Genomic DNA, 24,193 nt, shown 5'->3' with positions numbered 1-24,193 from the left:
CTGATCCCCAGGCCCACACAAGACCTACTGAATCAGAATCCACGTTCCAACAAGATCTTGGGTGCTTCCTATGCACTGGTTGAGAGGATATATATTTTGGAGCGGTTTGATTCCCAGTCGTGCAGGTTACTACGGTGTGACCTCAGGCAAAGTGTCTAAATCGTGGAAGCTTGCATTTTTTGCAGTGCAGAATAACACCCCCTTCACTGAGTTGTTGTGGGAATTAGGCACATATAAGGCATTTTGCACAGTGCCAGCCCACAATATTCAGTTAATAGTAGTTCTTTTCATTGTATCATTTGCACATCTACAGCTGCTAACCATACTACACATCCCATTTATTATTACTGAAGCCACTCGGCAGGAATGATTTTCAAAGCCATCCACGCCCATGGATGGGGGTGGGGGAGTGGGGAGGAAGGACAAGAAAACTGTCTGCAATGCTATATCCAAATACGCAGGACACTGTACATTTTGCAACACAGACTAAATGTCGGGGGTTTCCTTGCTTTCAGATCTTCACTGCACGTGGCTTTATTAGAAACTGTCTGCTAGAGTCTAGACACAGCCATGGAGTCTGGTGCTGGTGACCTGTGGGAAGGAGCAAGGGCCAGCATTCCTGCTGAGTCGCTCTTGGCCCCAGTCCTCTACCTTTATCTCTTCTTTAACTTTCTGTCTGCCTCTGATCACCTTGCAGTAGAACCGTAACCCTTCAGCCTCTAGCCAGCTACGCCCCTTGGCGCGCAGCAAGTCGCCGCTGCAAACCCTTCCCCGGGGACCTGGAAGGCTGGGCTGGGGTGCGGCGGGGGCGGAGCTCGGCGTCCTGCTGCCGCCGCCGTCGCCGCCGCCCGCGGAGCTGCAGCCCCTTCCTCCGAGGCTCTGGCCCCGCGGCGCTGCCCTACGTGGACAGGTGCGCGCATCCCGGGCCTGACGGATGAGCAGTCGGGCACGTGAACTCCAACCTCCAATTTAGCTCCGTGCCGGGCAGCGGCGGCGGCGGCGGCGGCGGCTGCAGCCCCGCGGTGGGGGTGGCCCCCGCGGTCTCCGCCCGGCTCCTGCGCGCCGCCTCTGCTCTTTGCATAGTAATATCAGTTCCTGCAAGCACCCAGCTCGCTCCCGGAGGGTCTAAAAAGGACCGCCGCTCCAGAGCCCGCCGAAGCCCTCGGTGTGGCGCCGAGAGCCGCTGCTTGGGACATGCGACGGGAAAACCCCGCCACAGCGCAGGCAGTCGCCCCGCCGCGCGGGGGAGAACCGGGCGAGAGCAGGTAGGCGACCGGCGGCCGCGGGAAGAGACGCCCCCCTCCCCCCGCCGCGCCCCCTTTGCCCAGCGTCCAACCCGTGGGACCGGAGCTTTGCGGTGTGCTCGGTAGTGACAGGGGATGGGTTCGGTCCCACATTTTGCCCGGTGATCGTTTTGCCTGTTGCTCTTTTCCCCCATCGCATTCTGCGCTCCAGGAGGGGCCGTCTTTCTCGCAGGTGATGAATTTCTCTGCAAGGTCATTGCTCCCTTAGGTTCTGGCTTTGAAGGTAAACGGGAGAAGATACCTGCTGTTCTCGTTCTTGGTTGGGGGTTTTATAATCAATCGAGTGTGCACACTGTGAATGTACAAATAGATGTGTGTGTGTCTGTGTGTCTGTCTCTGAGTCTGTCTGGTAATACTATACTTGCATTTTTCTCATTTTCCCATGCTTATTCTCTTTAGGGTCAAAACACTAGAGTGTGTGTGTGTGTGTGTGTGTGTGTGTGTGTGTGTGTGTGAATACACGCACACATTTACATATGTAGTTTTTCCTGAAATAGGTGGAGACGGGGTGGGGGGGCAGGCAGAGGTTGATAAAGGGAAATCATTGTAGAGACCAGTTCAGTATCTAGAGGTGAACTTTGGAACCACATTAAATCAGGGTAGAGACTGGAGGCTATAAATGGTTCTTGGGAGAGGGCTTTTAGAAAAGATCTGAACAGTGCCAGCCAATACACACAACAGATTTTCATCCTATCCAGGCAGATCTAAAAGATATGCAAAATTTCAGACGCTGCAGTGGACATTGAAAGGGGGGGTCCAGGGGAAGAGGGATACTTGGGCACTGGGAGGTGAATTTTAGGTGGTGGGAAGACAGCAGATCGCTGTTGAATTTAAAGGGCCTCCTGAAGAAGCGTTGGGAGAAATCTCTGCTTGAAGTGTAGACAGTTCAAGGTTAAGATGATGTGAATGTCCAGAAACCGGCAGAGGCAGTGGGGAAGAGGCAGGGGTTTAGAGGAGGAAGGGAGAAAGAAGCCCAGAGTCACCAAGAAGCAACTCCCTTTTATTAAGGTATCTTCTTCCAGTTAAAGCAATCCCTGGATATGGCTCATCTGAGTATTTTTCACAGCACATTTGTTAAAGAACCGTCGGTCCATATTTTTATTTTATTGTTGCGAGGAATCTGGGTCATGGTGGGACTGAAAGAAACTGAGTGTTTACAACACCAGCAAGATTTGGAGAGAGAGTTGATTAAGGCTTAGCTTCATGAAATATTTACACATCTCTTGCGTGGGCTTTTGTTTGCTTTTGTTGGTGCTGCTGCATATTTTACTTTGATAATGCTTTGAGCGTACTTCACTCGAATGTGCTTATTTTCCAGTTATAAACTATTTTTCCTTTTCCATTGTGTTCACCATTGGCCTGCCCTGAGTCTGGGAATAAAGACACATGAGTCACAGCATAAAGAAGAAAATCTGCTCTGTCCCTATCTGCGAAAGTCGAAAGTTGGGAGTTTGTATTAGAGAATGTTCTTTAAATAGAATCACAAGGAGCACTTTTCAAGTTTCTATGTGTTGTTGGGGTGGGGGGGAGAGGAGGAAATGGGTTGTTGATTCATAAACAGGAAAAAAAAGTAGTACTTGCCATTGCAAGTCTAGATGGTATATCACTGGGATTTATTTTGGAAACAGAGCAGAGGAACTCATGGTGACCCATGCAGTGTGTGTTGTGTTGTGCTGAAGTTTCCCCTAATCCCTAACTGGACTTTTATGAAAATGATGAGGACAAAATTGAAAGTGCAATGCTTTGCGTGGGAAGTGGAGGCCTGAAGCATTACCTGAATCAGGACTGTCTCAAATGGAGGTCAGGATAGGGTCCAACGAGCTGTTTTGAAATTTAGGTGTTTTTTTTTTTTTTTAAAGATTTTATTTATTTATTTGACAGACAGAGATCACAAGTAGGCAGAGAAGCAGGCGGGGAGAGAGAGGGAGAACCAGGCTCCCTGCTGAGCAGAGAGCCCAGTGCGGGGCTCAATCCCAGGACTCTGGGATCATGACCTGAGCCAAAGGCAGAGGCTTAACCCGCTGAGGCTCCCAGGCACCCCAAAATTTAGATGTTTTTTAATTGTCTCAATACACTTGCCTTAATTATTTGACCCTGTGACATTTTCTTGTTCGTGCTCAAATATACTTAAAAGAATATATTAGACACAGCTCTTCTTCACTGTATGAATTTCCAGGCAGAAAATCTACAGCTGATGGGGAAGCATGAAAATATCAGCCATGGAATCCCAAATCCTAAAAGATTGGCCTCTAAGATTCAGGACACACAATTCCAGCCCCAGCTCATACTTGGGTTCCTTCAGTGGTAACAGTTTCTGCCCTCGAAGCACTTACTTATTCACTGATTCATTCATGCATTCGACATTTGTTTATCCAGAACTTACCATGGTCTTAGACTATGGAACAGAAGAGAAGAGTGAGGGAGACACAACCTCTGCTGGTACAACTTGGGAGGCCAGGAGTACAGCTAGTTAAGTGCTCTGACAAGGCCTGCAAAGGAAGCTGTGGAAGCCTAGTCGTGGAGATAGAGAAGACAAGGACAGTGCCTGGAAACCTGAAGGACAAGAGGAACTAGTCTAATAAAGAGAAGAGAGAGGAACAATCCTGGTACAGAGACCAAAGGATGAAGAGGCCCAGGAATAATAAGTAGCTGTAGGTAGGTGAAAAACTGCAAGTAGACAAAGATGGAAAGATGAGGCTGAAAGGAAGCTGGACCTTCAAACTGAAATCTGGCAGAGCCCCTGACTCATCTGGTCAGTAAAAACCGTTTGACCTGGTTAAGTGAGGTACACACAATTATATGGAGGCAATGTGTTCCCATCCCTCAACTTTATATCCTTCAAATATCTAGAAACCCCATTTACTAGTTTGTAATGACCTGATTAAAAGGGAGACGTGGGGGGCACCTGGGTGTCTCAGTGGGTTAAGCCTCTGCCTTCGGCTCAGGTCATGATATCAGGGTTCTGGGATCAAGCCCCGCATCGGGCTCTCTGCTTAGCGGAGAGCCTGCTTCCTCCTCTCTCTCTCTCTCTACCTGCCCCTCTGCCTGCCTCTCTGTCTACTTGTGATATCTTTCTGTCAAATAAATAAGTAAAATCTTTAAAAAAGATAAAAATAAAAAATAATAAAATAAAATAAAAGACGTGCCCTTGAGGAAGTCGTAATTCTCTGTGACTCAATTTCTTCATCCACAAAATGTCTACTACCTACTTCATGTATTGTAAAAATGAAAGGGAATGAGAGAATGGAGATTGGAGTTTATAGAAATGCAGAGAATCTTATTTTTATAAAACATTCCTCAGGGCAAAAAGATGGAAAATACTGTATATGCCAAGGATTTAATTGTCCCAGATGACTCCAAAAGGCACAAGTATAATGGTCTGAAAAACTGAAAGAAAAAAAAAGTAGCTCAGAAACACACTCTAAAGAGAACCAGGTCTCATACAATTTTTAAAATTCTGTTTTAAGGGAGGGAACTATATATGGTGGTCCTACGGTAATCAGTAAGTGCCCTTCTGGAACGGGTCACAACCCATTGTGAAGTCAGTTTACTGAGTCTGATGGCATTTTTATTTTAAAAAATAAAAGTAAAGCAGAATAGAAGGATAAGTAAGTACAGCTCATGGAACTTTTTGATTAAATATATATTTATTTATAGGTATATAGACACATCGGACTATGATTTAGAATGTATATCTGATTATGCATCATGTTCCAAAAAGTCCAAAAGCTACTTCTTTAAGTGACGAAAAGAGATGCTTCCCATTCGCAAGACCCCAAGAGTCAACTGGGACATCTGGTACACAAGCATGTACACAATATTCCGAAGAGCCGAACTGCCTTGAGAAAGGAAAGACATTATGACTTACCAGTAATTCATGACAGTGAAGTTAGGAGAGGAGACCTTGTGGATTGCATTAATCCAGAAAGGCTTCAAGGAGGAGATGGAACGTGAGCTAGTTTATGAAAGATCAGTGGATCTGGGTAGGCCGTGAGGAAGGGGTGGTGTTCTAGAAGGAGGGAGTAAAAAATGAGATAATATGAACTTTATTTAAGAATCACTTAGAAAAGAAAAAAATGGGAATCAAGTTGCGGGGAGGGAATTGCAGCAGAAATTCTGTTTGGACTAAAATCTGACTCAAGAGTTGCAATTTATATTATATCTAAGATTTCTTTTCCTAGTACTACTGCTTTAAGAAAATCTAGACAGAATGTCCATCACGTCATAAATCTGTCATTTCCTGCCTTTAAGAAGAAATCTTTTTTGCAATAATTTACTAGCTAGGCCTTGTTTCGATTGAATTTAATAAACAATTGAAATCATGTGACACACCACACTGTAGCCTGAGCATTTCATTTCTCAGAACACAAGTACCATCAGTGGCACAGAGGGACAAGAGTGATCGAGTGACTGCCCCAAACTGGGCACACCTTTCTACTCTCTTCTGTAAGTCTCCTTTCCTGCATGCCTCTTGGGTATAAAGCCCCATGCTAGGAACCGACAGCTTCATGGAAAATGAAACAGATGACTTGGTACTCAGAACCCAAAAAGGAAGGGCAGAACCTGGCAGATTTTATTTTCCAGTTGCACTCTGACTTGTTCATCATTATAGTTAAATATTTAAATAGGGTTGTATGCATTTTGAGAAGTTGACATCAGTGTGTTTTGCTGCAACCTGATAGCTATTTCGAGTCGATAAAATCGGGTGAGGAAGTCTTTATTCGTGTTTTTTAACGTGTTTGGTGGGCTTCTTTCAACTCTTGCTGGCTTTCCTAGGGAATCAAACAGTGTTATGGTATTGATACCCTTTAGAATAAGGTTATGCCCTTAACCGGAAGAAGAGGGCCAGTTAAAATAGACTCAGGTGCCTACATTAGTTGGCTTTGGAGTAAGATTCACTTTTTATAAAGATGTCCCGGAATCCTCGTTCATCTTCCTTCTCCACATCAGAATGTGTATATCAGGGATAACCTAAGTTTTTTGCAGAAGAGTCAAGTCCAGAATAATAAAAACATTTAGAGGCTTCATTTGAATTGAAAAGACATTTATTGAATTTTATGGGGGAAAATGTAAATGCGCGTACCATTTAGATTACTTAGTGTCTTGAATGCCAGTGAGAAAAATTTTCACAGCTTTTTATCTGGGCTTATTGGAGTTGGCAACACAGTAACAGCTTTCTAATTTTTCATGTCTGTAATTAGATTGTCGGCTTTATTTTAAAGCTAGCAGCATAAGTGGGAGGCTGAATTATTATTATCAGGCAATAGTAACTGACCCTTAGATGGAAGGTTAAATGCTATGACCTATTGAAGCCAAATCTGAATCTGGAAGTAGGGCTTAGAAATCTTTATTTTACGATGGTCTTAAAGTGATTCCAGTAGCCAGGCCTGAACACCACTGTTTAGTCCTGCCTTTACTTACTGGGAAATAAAAACATTACAGTTGAATCCCAGATGAGTGAATAACTTGTCCTAATCCTTGTTAGAGCTGCGGCTGAAATCTAGACTTCTTTCTATTCTCTACCAATTCTGTGCTAAGAGAAGAAGGAACAGGATCTGAAGAGAGGATTTGAATGGCTCCAGAGTGGTGGGGGGAAGGGAATTCTAATTATTCCTGCATCCCTCCCTCCCATATTGAGAGTCAATGCAGTAAGCCTTTCCAAGTGACCGTGCAGTGATCTCTGTCCCAGGGATCTGGGATGTGGCAGAAAAATTGTGGGCATCAGCTGTGTGATCCGAGGCAAGGCGCTCTCTTGGCCTTACACACCAGATTCAATCTAAAAATGTCAATTCCTGGGTCTTAAACACAGTGAATACTCAAGCCAGCCCTGGAAAGATTGCTTTAGTCAGTAGTCACAGCCTGTGACCCTTGGAGACCCAAGCAAACACTGAAAAAAGTCAAGGCTAGGGAGTAAAAATTCCCAAAGTCACAGGCACCTCCAGAGACCTCGGCACTTTGCTAATTCAGTAACCGACAGCTGGACAGAGAGCTCCAGAGCTCCTTAAAAAATCATATTTGCATCTAATAATTTTCTAGAGAAAAGGAGTTGCAGAGGCTCCTTTTTAAAACCTGAATTGTAAATGGTCAAGCAAAGTGGGAGATCTGGTTTAGGGGGAATAATCAAGATGTTTTATGGGAGATACACTCTTGATTGTTTTCTCAGGATATTAATTTCTAAATAACATAAAATTAAAACAAGCATATTAGGTTTATAGGAGACTCTTTATAATCCACAACTTTGAGTAAATTAAGAGCTTGAGGGAGTTAAGCATTTGTTTTCCCTGTATTTTCTCAGTAATCAGAGCATCTTTTTTGTTTCAATTCTTGTTGACAGTTTGTCTGAAATGTAATAGTCTGTGTCTATGCATCTGCTTAATAAGTACAATATGGCAGATATCATCAGGATTCAGAATTTTGCATCAGCTCCAGATTTTTGTTCTGAATTATGGCCATGTGGGATAGTGCTGCTGAATATAATAGAGAAATCTTTAATTGTTTTCCTTCTTTTTTACTCTGATGTGAATTTGCTTTCTCCTGCTATACTTTTTTAAAACTGTTGTTCAGAAATGCAAGAGATAACTTGATTCCTCGTGGATTCCACTTTGTTAGACTTTGGTCCTTGCCTTTGCCCTTACATCATTTTGCAGTGCTCAGTCCTTTAACCTAAATTAGCTTCTCAGTCCCCTAAAACACAACTTAAAGATCAGTTATTTCAGCAACCCCTCTGTGATTCTTATGCCCTGTTTTCTTATATAGCATGAGCTTTTAATTCGTACTTCGTTTTATGGTTTCCTAAGCATGTCTTTATTTGAATCCTATATATGATTTCTCCTTGAAAAATGCAGGTAAAAATTAAGTGACTAGAATTTTAATGATAATGAGAATTTTACTCAGTGCTAAGATTCATAAATGGGTGTGCATTTCCCCTTGCATCCTTGAATGAGTCAAAATTGCTTATGACAAATGGGTGTGGAGGTTTGATCTTGTTTCCATGTTGAACATGTTCTGAAAGCAGTCAGAGAACAGGAATCTGTCAATGTCAGGGTCAGGGGCTGAGTTCTCATTAAGTGAATGGAAATGCCTATGCAGTCTCCTTTCACATGGGGATGATTTCATGTCTATACATATAGGTTCTCAGAGCAGAAGGATCTCCGGCTGCAAACATCTGAGAGACCTGATGCACTTCACTTAACCTGTCCAGTCCTCAGGCTTGAAGAAGTATGTGCGAAATCATAAGTTAAAAACTGGCAGTTTGTGGGACCAGCAGGAAGATCGTGTTTTATGTGGCTTGTGGGTATTTCTTTTTAATAAGCCAGTATTTAAAAATCAAGAGATACAGAATACAAAACAAAACACTGATGCTTTTTCTCTGGGTAGGAGCTAACTAATGGTATGTGCTATCTCTTTATTTCACACCAGTCCCCACTACTCCCTACTGTCTCTCAGACACTGAGGCTTTCTATAAGTTACTTGTACTCAACAACTTCATTTAATAGGAATTGAATTTGCGAAGTCTGGACTAGGTGTTTCCTAAGGATCATGGAGCCCTCCAGTGCTGTACTCATGAAACTGGTCAGACTCTACAAAGTAGGGAGATCATTGCATCCATGTAGTTAACTTCCATAAACTATGAGGGTCTAAAAAGTTTCCATCATCAAGATACGTAGATTCTATGAAAGATTAATGAATACAAACTGAGTTGACCCCATCTGTTAGTAAGAGAATAGTGAATGTTTGCTTGTTTGTTTTACTGTCCCACATTTAGCAACAAGCAAACAAAACGAACTGTCTGAACAATTTATTTATTCTTCAACTAAACCTTTACCTTAACCAATAACTACAACTTGACATCAGATTGCTTTATGTATTTTTATTTTTTATTTATTTTTTAAAGATTTTATTTATTTGACACACAGAGAGAGAGAGAGATCAGGCAGGGGGAGGGGTGGAGAGAGAGGGAGAAGCAGGCTCCCTCTCCATCCTCTGGGCTCCATCCCAGGACCCTGGAATCATGACCTGAGCCCAAGGCAGAATCTTTTTTTTTTTTTTTAAAGATTTTATTTATTTATTTGACAGAGAGAAATCACAAGTAGGCAGAGAGGCAGGCAGAGAGAGAGGAGGAAGCAGGCTCCCTGCTGAGCAGAAAGCCCGATGTGGGGCTCGAACCCAGGACCTGGGATCATGACCTGAGCCGAAGGCAGAGGCTTAACCCACTGAGCCACCCAGGCGCCCCTCAAGGCAGAATCTTAACCCACTGAACCACCCACACGCCCCAGTGTATTTTGAAATGCGCCATATCTTTATGTTACTACAACTCTTCAGATATATACCAAACTTGCAGAGACTCCTGGAAGCCCAGAGCACATCTCAGTCTTTGAAGTAACCCGTGCATTCCATTCAGTCGGCAGTTGAGAACAGACTGTCAGAAGTAGTGTCAACTCCTATCTCAGTTTGTGGCTCTGTCTGTACAGTTGAGAAGGGCTCACCTAGCCATGACAGTCGGCTGGGCTGTCAGCCCATCGCCCAGATCGCTGCGCAGTCTGGCCGCGGGCTCGCGTGGCCTTGCTCCGCTGCTACAGCTCACCACGAGCTGACTGTGGCAGAGTTGATCTCTTCGTGTTGTAAATAAAGACAAATGCCCTTTGGAGACAATCGGATGACAAACTCGGGCAGAGCTCTGAAGTAGAGAAAGCTCTTAATTAATAGCTCTCTCAAATCTCATTCTTTCTCAACGGCTGCTGCAGCTTCCCTTCCTGGTGCACACTTCACTGCGTGCCGCCCCCACATCCTGCCTCCTACCTGGCTTCTAAAAACATACTCACATCGAATTATTAATCCCAGAGTGCCCTGCTTCGGCAGCCTCACTCCGAGAAGACAGCGCTGAGAATAGTGGCAGGGGAAGCCACCAGACGACACAGCGACCTCGCCTCTACTGTTGCTTTGGACAGAGTGCATTTCCTTGTAGGATGAGGTCCATGTCTGTAAGTATTAGGCCTCCTATCACCCGAAATGTCTTGATAATACATAAAAGACCACAGGTGCTAAAATTCTTTAGGGATAAAGTTCATTTTCCTTAGTGACTTTAAATAACATAGATTTAGTTACACTGAAAATTTCAGGCTTGTAGGAAGAACTCTTGTCCTAGTCCCCTGAGGGTTATTTGGATGTTTAAAATTGTAATGATGGGTTTTTAAAGATCATCCCTCTGGGGTTTGTGGCTTTTGAGTAGTGAGTCTAACTCTCAGGGAGGGATGATAAAAGTTCATAATGTGAGCTTGATGGATTGGGGATGTATCCATTTCTTCTGCTTTGCAAATGCAATAAAAGCATTCCTCAAACTGGAAGTAGGATTTTATTTAGGAGATGAGGTATAGAATGTGAAAGAGAGCTGGCGGAAGCTCTGATTTAAGGAAGATGGAGGCTTGGATCACTTAATACATTTGTGTTGAGTACTTGATATATATGTTGGGCCCCACGCTATGGGCTGGGGATTCAAAAATGAATAAAACATAGCCTGAACTCTCAAATAATTCTCAGACTCCTGGCCTACATCAACATATTAATAAGTATGGCTCAGCAAAGTTAGAGTAGGCTCTTTTCCTGGGAATTCCTTGGGAATTCCCTGAGCAGCCTCACAAGCAGGCTTCTTTCTCTGTCCTAAACAGACACCCCTGAACCTCTTTCTTCCTTCCTTTAAGCCCAAGCAATTCACTTACTTTTTGTTCCTCGTCGCAGCTTCGCCAGCTGCTCACTACACCTGGGCTCCTTTCTTCGCAGCCAGGCCAACATGAAAATGAGAGGAAGCCTTTGCCACGCTATCCTCCCTTAATGTTGTCAAAAATTAAAATGCAGGCATACGTACTTTCAACTTCATTCTGCTAAACACCAACTAAGAAACAGAGGGTAGCAAATAGGACCAAGAGGGGGCAGGAGTAAGATTAAGAAAACGTCCAAGGTTCTGCTGACAGCGAGTTTCTATGTTAGAGGTCATTTCCAGCCCATGAGTACACCAGAACGTCAATATAACTTCATTCCCTCCCTTTTTCTTCTATGCAAGAAAACATCTACAAATGCAAGTGAGATAAATGAGAGTAACATTATTATAGAAATTACTTTATCATTGAGATTAGCGTAGCTGACGGTAGAGAAAACTGCTCTGAATTAGTCTTTTAATAAATCACTTGCTGTCAGTGGCACTTTACCATTGCTCATAAATGGTTTGTAATATGCTAGTGTATTTTAAGACAAGTTAAAGGCCACTGTTTTGCATTAGTGCTTAGACTCTCAAGGATCACTTCCACCCTTGGAAAATGATCTTGAATCAGATCATTATTGGGTAATATGCTCATTTTGGGGTACTGAAAACACCTAAGTGTTTTCATAGTTGCTCCGTGAAATACTCCATGTCCTCGTGCTATCCTTTTCTTCTAAGGTGTGCTTATCCCTCTTCCGTGGTCTTCCTCTTCAGCACCTTACGACCTTGGAAGGTCAAGTGGTCTAATTCCTGTCTCTGGAATGCCTGGTGATTGCTTCCACCTTTATATGTTCATCCCTACTGAGAAGGGACCTTTCCTGTGGCACAGGGGAAGTAAGAGAAGAGGGCAGCACCTAGATTTCAGAACTAATGATGATAAGCAGTAAAGAATGAAAAGCCAGCCAAACACATGGGGAAGAGGAAGGAAAGTGGGATAAAGGGAGAGCAGGAGCCCGAGGGAACCACTCAGGGCATTTTTGCCATCTTCGTTCTAGGGCAGAAGAGAACCCTAGGACATTTCTCTTCATCCATCTACTTTCCCCTATAAGGAAACAGGAGATGGAGAGACGACAGATCTGTTTGTTAATGAGTTACAATTCTTTCAAAACTGCATTCTTCAGGCTTTTTTGTTGGTGACATCCTGCTAAACCCATTTCTCATCTAGACCAATCTGTGAAATCTGAACTATTACTTCCCCCATTGTAGAGATGAGGAAACAGATTAAAAACTTGCCCAAGGTTCCTCAGATAGTAACCAGCTGAGCTGTGTGCACATTCAGTCATTCAACTTCAAAGGTCACAGGCTTCACAACTGGGCCACACTGCAGTGTATTAACATTATTAATTATTGTTACCACTGGGTCAAAAGAAGAGGAATAGTTTGGATTTTATAGATGGATTTCTTTCATCTCGGATTTTAGGTTGCTGAAAAAATTAAAAACTTCTAAATCAGAAATAAGTCATTCTTTAAGCAAACGCAGTGAGTTCAAGGACAAACATTTTAGGTTGAAACTTTACAAATCATTGTATAGGCGGTTGAGTTGAAAAACAAAAATCTTTTATCAAAATATCCAGGTAACACATACGTTCAGCAAACAGCGTTTCTTTGTTTCTCAAGAGAAGAACCAAATACATATCGGGTAGTCACGTGCTCACACATGCGTGCATACGGACCTAGAACAAAAACAAGGGAGCATGTGCCTGTGGTTAGCCCCACTGATGGACTTTGGACTCAGAACTATTTATAGAACTAGTGTTTCCGTGATTGATGTTTTAATCATAGATACTCATTTACTTATGAAAGTTGAGCAATTCCTCATTATAGCTTGCAGCTAAGTGTTCTAGCTGCAAATTAAAGGCTGGAAAAAAAAAAGGCTGAAAAAAAAGGCAGTCTGTGTACAGAAGGCTCATTTGAGACAAGTTCCTTCTGAAAACTATTTCTAATAATTAAAGACATTTGGCAGGGGGATGAAGACGTCATCTCTGTCCATTTTGAAGATGAAAATCCACTAATTGTTTTTAAAGCCATGACTTCTGCCTTAATTTATTTTTAATTCCTTAGAAAGCAATTGATTTTTTTTCTAGTTAAGAAAAATAGGCAGAAGTCCCCTACGGGCCTTGGTCTTATTACTGGACTCTTGTCATCAATCTGGAATGTCTTTACCACTTTGTATGGTTGCAAAATCCGAATGCCTTGTTCTGGGCGATGGCATGGTAAAGCGCACCAGTTTTCCAAATGCAGGAGATTTTTTTTTTTTTTTAAAGATTTTATTTATTTATTTGACAGAGAGAGATCACAAGTAGAGAGAGAGGCAGGCGGAGAGAGAGGAGGAAGCAGGCTCCCTGCTGAGCAGAGAGCCCGATGTGGGACTCGATCCCAGAACCCTGAGATCATGACCTGAGCCGAAGGCAGCGGCTTAACCCACTGAGCCACCCAGGCGCCCCAAATGCAGGAGATTTTGATCAGTGACCTGTAAGATGATCTTAGGTAGCATACAGATTTACTTTTTATTTTAATAGTAAAACATATGAATTTAATAGTAAAACAATGAGTTTGTTTTAGTATAAATATATTAAGAATACATATAACAGTGTATTTTTAAATGCTGTATTTTGAAAATAGACCGTAAACCAAGTATACTATATACTATATGAAAAATAAATTACTAGCACATCAAACATGTGGTTTTACCATTTCTTAAGACTAGGCTAATGTTTTCAATTAGTGCAGCAGTTAAAGTCAATTGAATAAGAAAGGTTAGGCAAAAAATAGTGTAGATAAGAAGCACCATAAGGCAAAAATCATGAAAGTGGCACACAAATGTCACTATCTGGGAAAGAGGTACTTGAGGTCATGTCATTGCCCAAGGCACCTCAGTTTTCTCTAGAAGTGAAAAGCTTGGTCCAGAAATTCCTAAGAACAATTCTAGTTTTAATGTCCAAGTTTTTAGAAATGGTCTTCCATTTTTTTTCTTCTATCGTCGGCCTGTTTTCTGCATTTGGGGTTTCTTCAGCCTTTTCTGGAACTTGGAGATGCCCTTCTGAGCCCCTGTCTCCATCACCACCAAGAACTTATGCATTCATTTATTCACTTATGTATTCATGGAACAAACAGCCTGTGGAGAGTTTCTGTGGTAGATGTTGTCTACATGCAAGAAAGCTAGAGGTCTGTCCTCTCTGACTTCTGTGTTAAATGAGTTTACATGTTTGTGATTCCCATTGAAGTTAAAGTCTTTGGAACCCTGGACTTCTGCCATAATCTTTTCTTTGTACTCCCTAAATGACTAAGAGCTCTCCATTGGAAAGTCCCTTCATTGGTAAAACCCATGGTCAAGTTTCATATTAGAAATTTAAAACATGTGTGACACAACTCCTGAATGCGATTACACATGAGAATGGACAAAAGTGGCATGTACATTTCATAAATAGAAAGGTCTAACTCTTGGGCTCTTTTGAATACAAAGGAAAAAATTAGTACTATCATGATTTTTGAGTACAGAATAATGCATCTTTGGTCAGTTAGAAATCTTTACAAGTTTGACTGAAATGAAAAATTTTAGCATTTATGTTTTCTTGAAATCAGTTACATTGAGGGAGGAGTTGCATTTCAATGACGTTTATTGTTTTTCTATATCATTTACCCCTTAACAAGTGGCTAAGGTATGAGTGCTGTTATGACTACTTTTTCCTGGGAATTTGTCCTTGAGAAACATTGCGGAAATGTTGCAAAGCACCTGGATGTGGTAAGTGTAAATTGTCTCCGCTGTCTATGTAATGTCAATAGAGCCGTTTTATGCTTGCCAGCAATTCATAAGATTTTTCTATACCGGTGAAAAGGATATAGCTGTGGTTTCCTGCCGAAGTTTCTATATAATAGTGAGAAAAGCTTCAGAGGATGCAGTTGCTTGTGGTTGTTTGCTCATGCACTGCTGCTCCTTTCTTTTCTGTAAAAAACAGGAAGCTGAAATTTGCTCTTAGATCAGTCGATGTTTAATAAGGTCTTATCTATGGGTTAATGCGTAAGGATGTGAAGATGAAAAGATGCTTCTCTGCCTTTAAAGGCCATTAGATCTTACTATTAAGAAATATTAAAGTAGGGGCGCCTGGGTGGCTCAGTGGGTTAAGCCTCTGCCTTCGGCTCAGGTCATGATCTCAGGGTCCTGGGATCGAGCCCCACGTTGGGATCTCTGCTCAGCGGGGAGCCTACTTCCTCCTCTCTCTCTGCCTGCTTCTCTGCCCTACTTGTGGTCTCTATCTGTCAAATAAATAAATAAAATAAAATTTAAAAAAAAGAAATATTAAAGTAAAGAAGTTAAAGCACTCATGACCGTATTGACTCTCAATGCACATACGTTGCAATGAAAATTGAGAACTTGGAACTGTTTTTCAAATTTTTAATGTTCCTGTTTTATCGTGAGTAGATGTAAGTTTCCAAATGTCACATTAAAATGTATTTTGAAGAAACAGCTAGTTAGCCAGGTGGTTTTTTAACTCTGGTAACTGCAACAAACTTCAGATTCGCATTTTAGTTTTTCTCTATTCTGTGCTCATGGATCAGACTTCCTGTTCCCCAGCCCAGTAGTTTTGAGTGGAAGTGAGCAAAGAGCATATTCCGAGTCTCTTTCTCAAAAACAAGGTAAAATCAGATAACATGCTTAGGCTGAATAAATCAGTACTATTGCATTTGATACTTTTTCTTAAAAAGAAAGCCATGCACAAAAAGAATATCTGTAACCAAGTATCTATTCTGAAAATAGGGGCAATATAATGGAAGCCATATCAGTTAGGAAAGCAGAACCACTATGGTGGGTATGGAATAATGGATTTATTAGAAGTTTTACACTTTACACAATCATGGGAGCTTATAAAAACAAGTTTGTGGGAAGCATCTGGTATTGGGCCTGAGGTCATTGTAGGTTCGCAGAGCTGGCAGTGGTAAAGAAAGCCTGGGTATGAGGCAGAGCCCAGCAAGGACAAACTAGAACCTGCAAAACTGGAACACATAGGACAAAACGGAATCCGTGTTGGACTCCCATTTCCTCCAAACTCAGTGACCTGGGAGAAGCCGAGAAGGAGCTGGCCCTCGTTCACTGAAGAGCTGTTGGTGGCCCTGAGGGGCAGAGGCTGAGGGAGAGGTTGTGGTGAGGGGCTAGGACCTGCAGCGTGGCTACTGCTGGACATCACCACGGTGAGTTGCAAGATCCATGCACAGCCACCGTTTCCCTACACCACCCTTCCAAGCATAGTCGTGCTGCTGCCCTACTTCTGCCTCCAGATCCCACGTAGTTTTCCCTTACAGCCAACTACACTGAAGAACTGTTTAGGGAAGGGAATTCTGGGAATGGATTTCCATCTGAGCTAAGTGGACGCTTAGTACAAAACCACCCCAGAAACTAGCCAATAGAAACAGAAATGTCTAAGGTTAGAAAGTCCCTTGTTTCTGAGTTTTGCAAGAGTCCTTTCTTCCACGGGACTCAGAGTCCGGTCTGCTTGTAGATGATACTTAAGACATTTTCTTCTATAGACTTATACAAAATTTCTTCTGCCTGCAACTATAAGTTCTTGGTTTACTTCAATTCAAAAACTAAAATTTCAGAAAGAGTTATCTATAAAAAAAAAAAAGTTCTAAGATTCATGTCATTTAAGGCGCTGAGCTCATCTCCTCAAATTATATATCATCTTGCATTGGAAAAGATGGTGAAATTGACTCTGCCCATGGCTGGGTGATGCAAAGATGCACATGCTTTCTGCCACAGTAGATTCCAAACTCCATTTTTAGATTTCTGTAGGTACTACAGGAGGCTAATGTAATATAATGTTACAGAAAAATGAACTGCCTTCCCAGTGTTTCTTTTATTTATTTGGTTTGTTCTGAAACTCTTGGGCGTGAGGATGTATGCAGTGGGGCCATATGACGTGGTGAGCTTACCAGTGGTGGAACTATTCAGCCAGATGCTATAGTTAGGATTCCTGTAATGACTGAGAGGCTGGCCTGTGGCACTTCCAAGACACATCCATTTTTGAGATTCTTTGAGTCTTTATCAGGGATTCTCAACCCTCTTTTCCCCCACAACTCACTAGATGAATGATGTCTACAGATAGGCTCCCCTGTAATTCCAACTTTTTCTGTCTCACCTAAAAAGTACATTGAAGTGCAAGCAAATGGCAACAAAACAAAAATAAAGAATCAATCCAATTTTTTTTATAAAATGGGTAGAGGATCTGAATAGACATTTTTTCAAAGAAGACATACAGATGACTAATAGGTGCTCAACATCACTAATCATCTGGGAAATACAAATTCAAAACCACAATGAGATCACTTCACATCTGTTAGAATGGCTGTTTTTTAAAAAGACAAGAAATAACAAACATTGGAGAAGATGTAGAGAAAAGGACACCCTTGTGCAGCTTTGGTTGGAATGTAATTGGGTACAGGCACTGTGGGGTTCCTCAAAAAATTAAATTAAAAATGAAAGTACCATATGATCCAGCAGTTCTACTTCCGGGTATTTATCTGAGGGAAATGAAACACTAACTTGAAAAGATATGCGCTGCGATAGTCACTACAGCATTATTTGCAGTAGTCAAGCAACTTAAGTGTCATTGATGAATGAACAGGTAAAGAAAATGTGATTACACACACACACGCACGCACGCACAGGAATATTATTCAGCCATTAAAAAGAAATCTTGTCATTTGCAAGAACATGGATGGACCTCAAGGGCATTATGTTAAGTGAAATAAGTCTGACAAAGACAAAGTGAGATCATATGATTTCACTTATAAATGGAATCTAATAAAACAAAAGAACACAAACAAAAATGAGCTCATAGATACAGAGAACAGACTGTGGTTGCCTGAGGTGGGGGTGGGAGTGAATGGGTGAAAGAGGTCAAAAGGCACAGACTTCCAGTTATGAAATAAATTGGTCCTAGGGATATACTGTACAGTGTGGGGAGTCTAGTGATTAATATTGTGTTGCATGTTAGAAAATTGCCGAGAGAGTAGACCTTAAAATTTCTCATTGCAAGAAAAAGATTTTTAGCAGTATGGTGATGCCTGTTAACTAGACACTGTTGTGATCATTCTGCAATACATACAAATATAAAATCCTTATGTTGTACTTCTGAAATGCTTATAACGATATATGTCAGTTATAGCTCATTAAAAAAAAAAAAATGCCAGTAAGTGGGACACCTGGGTGACTCAGTGGGTTAAAGCCTCTGCTTTCGGCTCAGGTCATGATCCCAGGGTCCTGGGATCAAGCCCCACATCCGGGGCTCTGCTCCGCGGGGAGCCTGCTTCCTCCTCTCTCTCTGCCTACTTGTGATCTCTGTCTGTCATATAAATAAATAAAATCTTTAAAAAAAGATTGCCAGTAAGTGATATAATTTATAAAATAAATAGTTCATAATCTCTTACTTGAGAACTAGTAAGAAAAATCTTGTTTTTCATGTTGCCACAAATCCATTACTATAATATTTCACCACCATTCTAACCATATTTTCCAATTTGCCCCTTGATAAAGCACAAAAACAGACATCTACAATTTAGACAAGTATTCACAAAAACAAATGAAAATGGAAATATCCAATATCCATGAAAAGGGAGGAAGGTGCATAGTTTTGTTAAAATTTCTATGGCATAAGACAAGTGATAAACTTGGGCAAATGAGATTAGGTTTGGCCACACCAGTCGTGTCAGTTTGTGTTGATCTAATCTGATCACAGAGAAGCATTTATTTCAGTAGTGTTTGTTGTTTGCTACTGTTGCAAGTCTCAGCACTTGGGGTGATGTGGCCACACATCCTACCTACGAAGGTGGCTAAGACTTGTTCTTTACCCACGAAGGACTCCGTCCTCTCATGGGAAGGATAACACAAAGTTCAAGGGAGGGGGAGGAGGAAGTATTGTGTGGCCTTAATGTGGAAGCGGAAATACTGCAGTTCTAAAGAGATGAAATGGTAAAACCATAGGAGTGGAGGGACAGATGATTGGTTAAGAGCAGAGGAGGGTTGACACCAAAGGAATAATAGGGTGTTTCTCTAGCAGGTGATGGGACTGTCAGTATCTCGGTGGCGGTGGTGGTCATACAACCATGCATTTGTAAAACTCCTAGAACTGTACACCAAAAGGAGTACATATAACTGTATGTGATTATTTTTAATTCTTACCAAACAAATTCAGCCTAAATCATGGTCCAGAGTTTAGCATCTTCCTGGTTCTGGAGTCAGAAAAACAGACCATATGGGGAAGATGCTAATCCTATTTCCTGCTTATTAACACAGAAAAATGTGCAGACTGAACAGATCTGTGCCCTGATGTCCAGAAATCTTGGGTTAGTTTCGGTCTCAAAACTCTCTTTAAATGGAGGAAGGCAAGTATCATGGGACCCTGGATATCACTGACAAATTCTGTTGCCTACAATAATGTTATGTTAACCATCTGGTAGGGGTGTGCGAGAGGAGTGTGAGCTTGCTGTGTCCTCTACTGACTGTGTGTGAATGCATGTGCTGCTCTCCCCAGTCTCGTGTTCACGGACTCTGAGAGCAACTGTTAATTCCAATATCATTTAGTGAGGTCTTATTATATGCGGAGTACTGTGCTACGTGCTGCGAAGGCTAAATATCGAGCTACTTGGAGTCTTCATCAAAAATGGAGCTTACAACCTAGGTGAGAGATAAGACTCAATAACTTCCTTCAGTCAGATTATGATAAATCCTGCAATAGGTTTTCTCGCTGTATTATGGCTATTGGGAGGAGAAACCATCCCTTCCTGCCACAGGTTATCAGGAAGGGCTTATTTTGCAAAGAGTGTGGCATTTGTCCTGAACTTTAAGCACCCAGTAGATTCTAAGGTCCCAGAGAAATGGATCCTTTCTGTCTAATTTACTAGTCCCCCCTCCCCCATGTCTGGCATAGCCCCTGATACATTGTTCATACATCAATATTTTGGAATTAATGAAAGAAAAAAAAGACAGCATTCTCAAAGGCAGAGAACCCATTCCAAGAAGCCATATCCTGCGCAGAGGAATGCAGGGAAATGCTTCCAGCATGTTTGAGACCCCGAGAGTAGATCAGTTAGGCTGGAGTATAGGGGGTTGCGGGAAGCACTGTTCCAAAACTGTGTTGAAATCAGACTGGAGGGCTTCTCTGGTATCAGGCTGACTAAGTGGAACATTTTTCAGTAGAAGAAGGCACTGAAGGATTTTTTGAGCTGGCACGAGGTGATCAGATCTGTGTTTTTCAATGAAGTCATTTGTCAGTGATTATAAGACAGTGACTGTTAGTGATCGTACAAGCTATGTTGGAGCTCAGGAGAGAGACCGTGCCGGGGGCACCTGGATCAGCTCGAGCAGGACTTGGAGAGGGAGTTGTTGCAATATTCCACCTGGAAAACAGGGGTCAGAAGCCCCGGGATCAAGTCCTACTCCACTTCTAAACTGTGGGACAAATTACATAAGTTTCTGTGTTTTTTTTTTTTTTTAAGATTTTTTTTTTGTTTTTTTTTTGTCAGAGAGAGAGGGAGAGAGAGTGAGCGCAGGCAGACAGAATGGCAGGCAGAGGCAGAGGGAGAAGCAGGCTCCCTGCCGAGCAAGGAGCCCGATGCGGGACTCGATCCCAGGACGCTGGGATCATGACCTGAGCCGAAGGCAGCTGCTTAACCAACTGAGCCACCCAGGTGTCCCGAGTTTCTGTGTATTTTTAAAAGCTATATAATGTGAGAGGTATGTTCTTTGAGTCCCAGTGATTGGAAAGAAAGTTGCAGATATTTCTAGCAGAGATGTGACAGGAATTGGGACTGCATAGACATCAGGGTGGAGGGAGTCGGAGCTGTCATCATGGCTCCACGTGTTTTGCCAGATCTGACTGGGAGAACTTTGGCACTATTGACAGAAATAGAGATGTCAGGAGGAAAAGTTCATTTTGGCGGAATGATTTCGAATCCTGGGTGGGACGTGGTTTGGGATACTGGCATGACATGCCCATCAGATATCTGGCCTGCAGGTATTAAAATGGAGGAGGACAGGGGTGGAGGTGATGCCTGGGTGGCTTAGTTGTTAAGTGTTTGCCTTCTGCTCAGGTCATGATCCCAGGGGCCTGGGATCAAGCCCCAACTTGGGCTCCCTGCTCCATGGGAGCCTGCTTCTCCCTCTCCCTCTGCCATGCCCCCTGCTTGTGTTCTCCCTCTCTCTCTCTCTCTCTGTCAAATAAATAAATAAAATCTTTAAAAATAAATAAACTGGAGAAGGATGGGAACATGGGGAGAGGGTGATGCCAGGAATTACAGCTATTAGATAAGCACCATTAGATATCCCAGCTGTGAAAGAGGTTTCCAAGGACAAGACGGAAGAGGAGAGAAGAGGAAAATTCTGCTAATGCCTGGATTTAGGGGTCAGAAAAGGAATAAGTTTGATCTAAGGCTACAACAGGACTGCCCAAAAGTAGAAAGGAAATTCTCAAAGGTCAGTGTCAGGGAGAGGGGATCAGTGGTAAAAACAGAGCCAGCGTTCAAGAGGGATGAGAAAGAAAATCCAGTTTCCTCATTTTAAAATTGAGAAAATTGAGAAAATACTACCTTCCTTGCTGGTGTGTTGTGGAGAGTAAATAAGAGACAGTATTTAGTCTAATACCTTATGAACAGTAGGCTTAAAAATTGGAGCTCTTATTTGTACTGTTATTGGAAATTAATTCTCATTTTCAATATCCTTTAGGAATTTTATAAAATGTAACCCAAACCTTGTGGGTTTGGAGGAGGGGGCTGTTGCCTTTCTAAAAGATAAATCATAGGCTAAATTTGCTGCATAATAATGTCTCCTGACCTTTAAAGGGTAAGATGTAGCTCCATCCTAGTTTTAGAAGAGCTCCATACTGTTCTGACAAGAGCATAGTGTTTCTCGGCAACTCTCATTAGGGTGCCGTGCACGGAAAAACAAAATTCTCCTATCCAGGCCAGTGTTGAATAATATAGCAAGTTATATGAGGTAAGAAGAACTTGCTCGTCTGCTTCCTTCTGCCCTAATGAGGAATCCATCATTTGTGTGGAATTAATGCTGAATTTCAGACCTGAAGGTGGCACTGAAAACCTTGTTGACCCAGAAAATTGAGTTGGTTTGATACACACAATTTATCTTGGGAATAAGTGTCCAAGACAGCATACAACCACTACCAAATCTATTTGTGCTGTATTGATTATTTTTTAATTTTTTTTTACTCTAAGAGGCTGAGCGTCTATGCTTTGATTCATAGAAGAACCACTTTGCTTTTTAAAGAGGGAAAAAAAACCCCTCTTTTCCAGGATCACACCTCGTGTCTCACCTCGAATCAGCCACCTTGAAAATATATGCAGTTAGGGACACGCAGTGAGAAAGCAGAAGAGGCTCAGGGACCACTGCAGTTGCCCTGGGGAAGCATATACAAGGCAAGGAGCAGGATTCCATAAACTCTAAGGACCCAGGAGTCTCTGAAATTCAATGGCATGTCATTCCACATGTTCCAGTCATTAGTCAAAAGTGTGTGAACTCCCAAGGAAATTGAAAAACATCCCACCGCTGCCCGACCCCCGCTCCAGTCAACTGACTTGTTTGCTGGTCCAACACTGAAACCAGAGCAAACTTTCTTCTATATTTTCAGTAATTACTAAAAGTCAAAATTATCAGAAATCAGCCTATCAAATCTTTCTTACTTTAGGCTTTATTATGATTTTCCTAATATTCAAAAACACTTCTAAACACACACATTTATTTTCCCCCTTTCATACACATTCCAGTTAATGGAATCATTCATTTTTTTCACTTATTTCAAGGTATAGAACTTTGAAATAATTTCTGAAATAAAATTCAATTTCTTAACCTGGTATTAAAGTCTGTTCCTCGGGGCACCTGGGTGGCTCAGTGGATTAAAGCCTCTGCCTTCGGCTTGGGTTGTGATCCCAGGGTTCTGGGATCAAGCCCCGCATTGGGCTCTCTCTCTGCCTGCCTCTCTGCCTACTTGTGATCTCTGTCAAATAAATAAAAAAGATTAAAAAAAAAATAAAGTTTGTTCCTCATAGACTTGGGCCTAGAGTCATGTTTCCCAATGAGTATCTCAACCTGAACCCCATTTACACCCCTACCCAGCTCTTCTCCTTCATACATTCTTAAGCTCTAGGCAGAGTTGACCATGGTGGACCACAGGAAGTCTATGATTTCCTCTCTCTGAATCTTTTGCTTGGGCTACCCCTGCCCCCTGCCCCAAATGCTTGGTTTTTAAAACCTAATCTTTACCCTGGGCTAGGAATCAGTACACTGTCCAGTTTGGCCAGTTTGGATGTAGTAACCACAGTAATGTAACTTCTAATGGCTTATAAACCCCAAATTTCAAAGGCTTAGGGAAATAAAAGTATATGTATATATTTTTAAAAGTCTTTTACCAACACCTTTTTTTTTTAACTTTTTTTAATTTTATTTTTTATAAACATATATTTTTATCCCCAGGGGTACAGGTCCGCCAGGTTTACACACTTCACAGCACTCACCATAGCACATACCCTCCCCAATATCCATAACCCCATCCCCCCTCTCCCATACCAACACCTTTTTAAGAACTTAAAAATCCTTTTAAGTTCTTCTGCACTCCCACAGCCCTTTCCTCTCCATGTCTAGGACAAATCATTTTTAGGGCAATATCGTCCCTAAAATGTTCAATTTTGAAGCATATCAGCCAGCTTTTATATATTTTTATATATGTTTGCATAGCCCCCACAAAACTTAGCACAACACCCAGTACATGGGAATCCTCAATAAATGTTTATTGAATTCAGTTTAGTTTTCCACTGGGTTCAGCACTCCCTAAGAATTTGAGGCTGGATTAGGAGATTTTAAAAATAACTTGCTGTGTAGTATCTGTAGGTACTACTTTGCAAATCCTTGTAAAGTTAACAGTTGGATTTTTTAAAGTGTCTTTATTGTATCTAAGGTATTTATTATGCATAATATAATGAGAGAAAGAGCAGTTTTCCTGTCAGTACTTGGTGTGACTTTTATTCTTTGAGATTTTTTTTTTTTCAATTCATTCTGAAAGTTAAGAAGCTTCTGGAACCAGTGACACAAGAGAAAGACAGGAAATTAATGTATAAGAAGAGATGTACGTAG

The 24,193-nt window shown here is 41.9% G+C and overlaps 1 protein-coding gene across 2 annotated transcripts in view; it reads left to right on the top strand.

Annotated features, from left to right (window-relative positions):
• The first annotated feature begins 795 nt into the window (after window positions 1-795).
• Window positions 796-24,193, top strand: part of GPRIN3 (GPRIN family member 3) — a 61,522-nt gene continuing 38,124 nt past the window's right edge. The window contains exon 1 of one of the 2 annotated variants that reach the window (XM_047717973.1): window positions 796-1,265. The gene's annotated coding sequence lies outside the window, so the exon portion shown is untranslated. Of the gene's footprint in view, window positions 1,266-10,145; window positions 10,266-24,193 lie in introns of those variants that run through there. The other variant, XM_047717975.1, reaches the window with a different exon arrangement.

This window comes from Lutra lutra, chromosome 2 (assembly GCF_902655055.1).
Source record: "Lutra lutra chromosome 2, mLutLut1.2, whole genome shotgun sequence".
NCBI lineage: Eukaryota > Metazoa > Chordata > Mammalia > Carnivora > Mustelidae > Lutra > Lutra lutra.
Note: the sequence above shows the minus strand (reverse complement) of the source record. Positions and strands in the feature narration are given on the sequence as shown.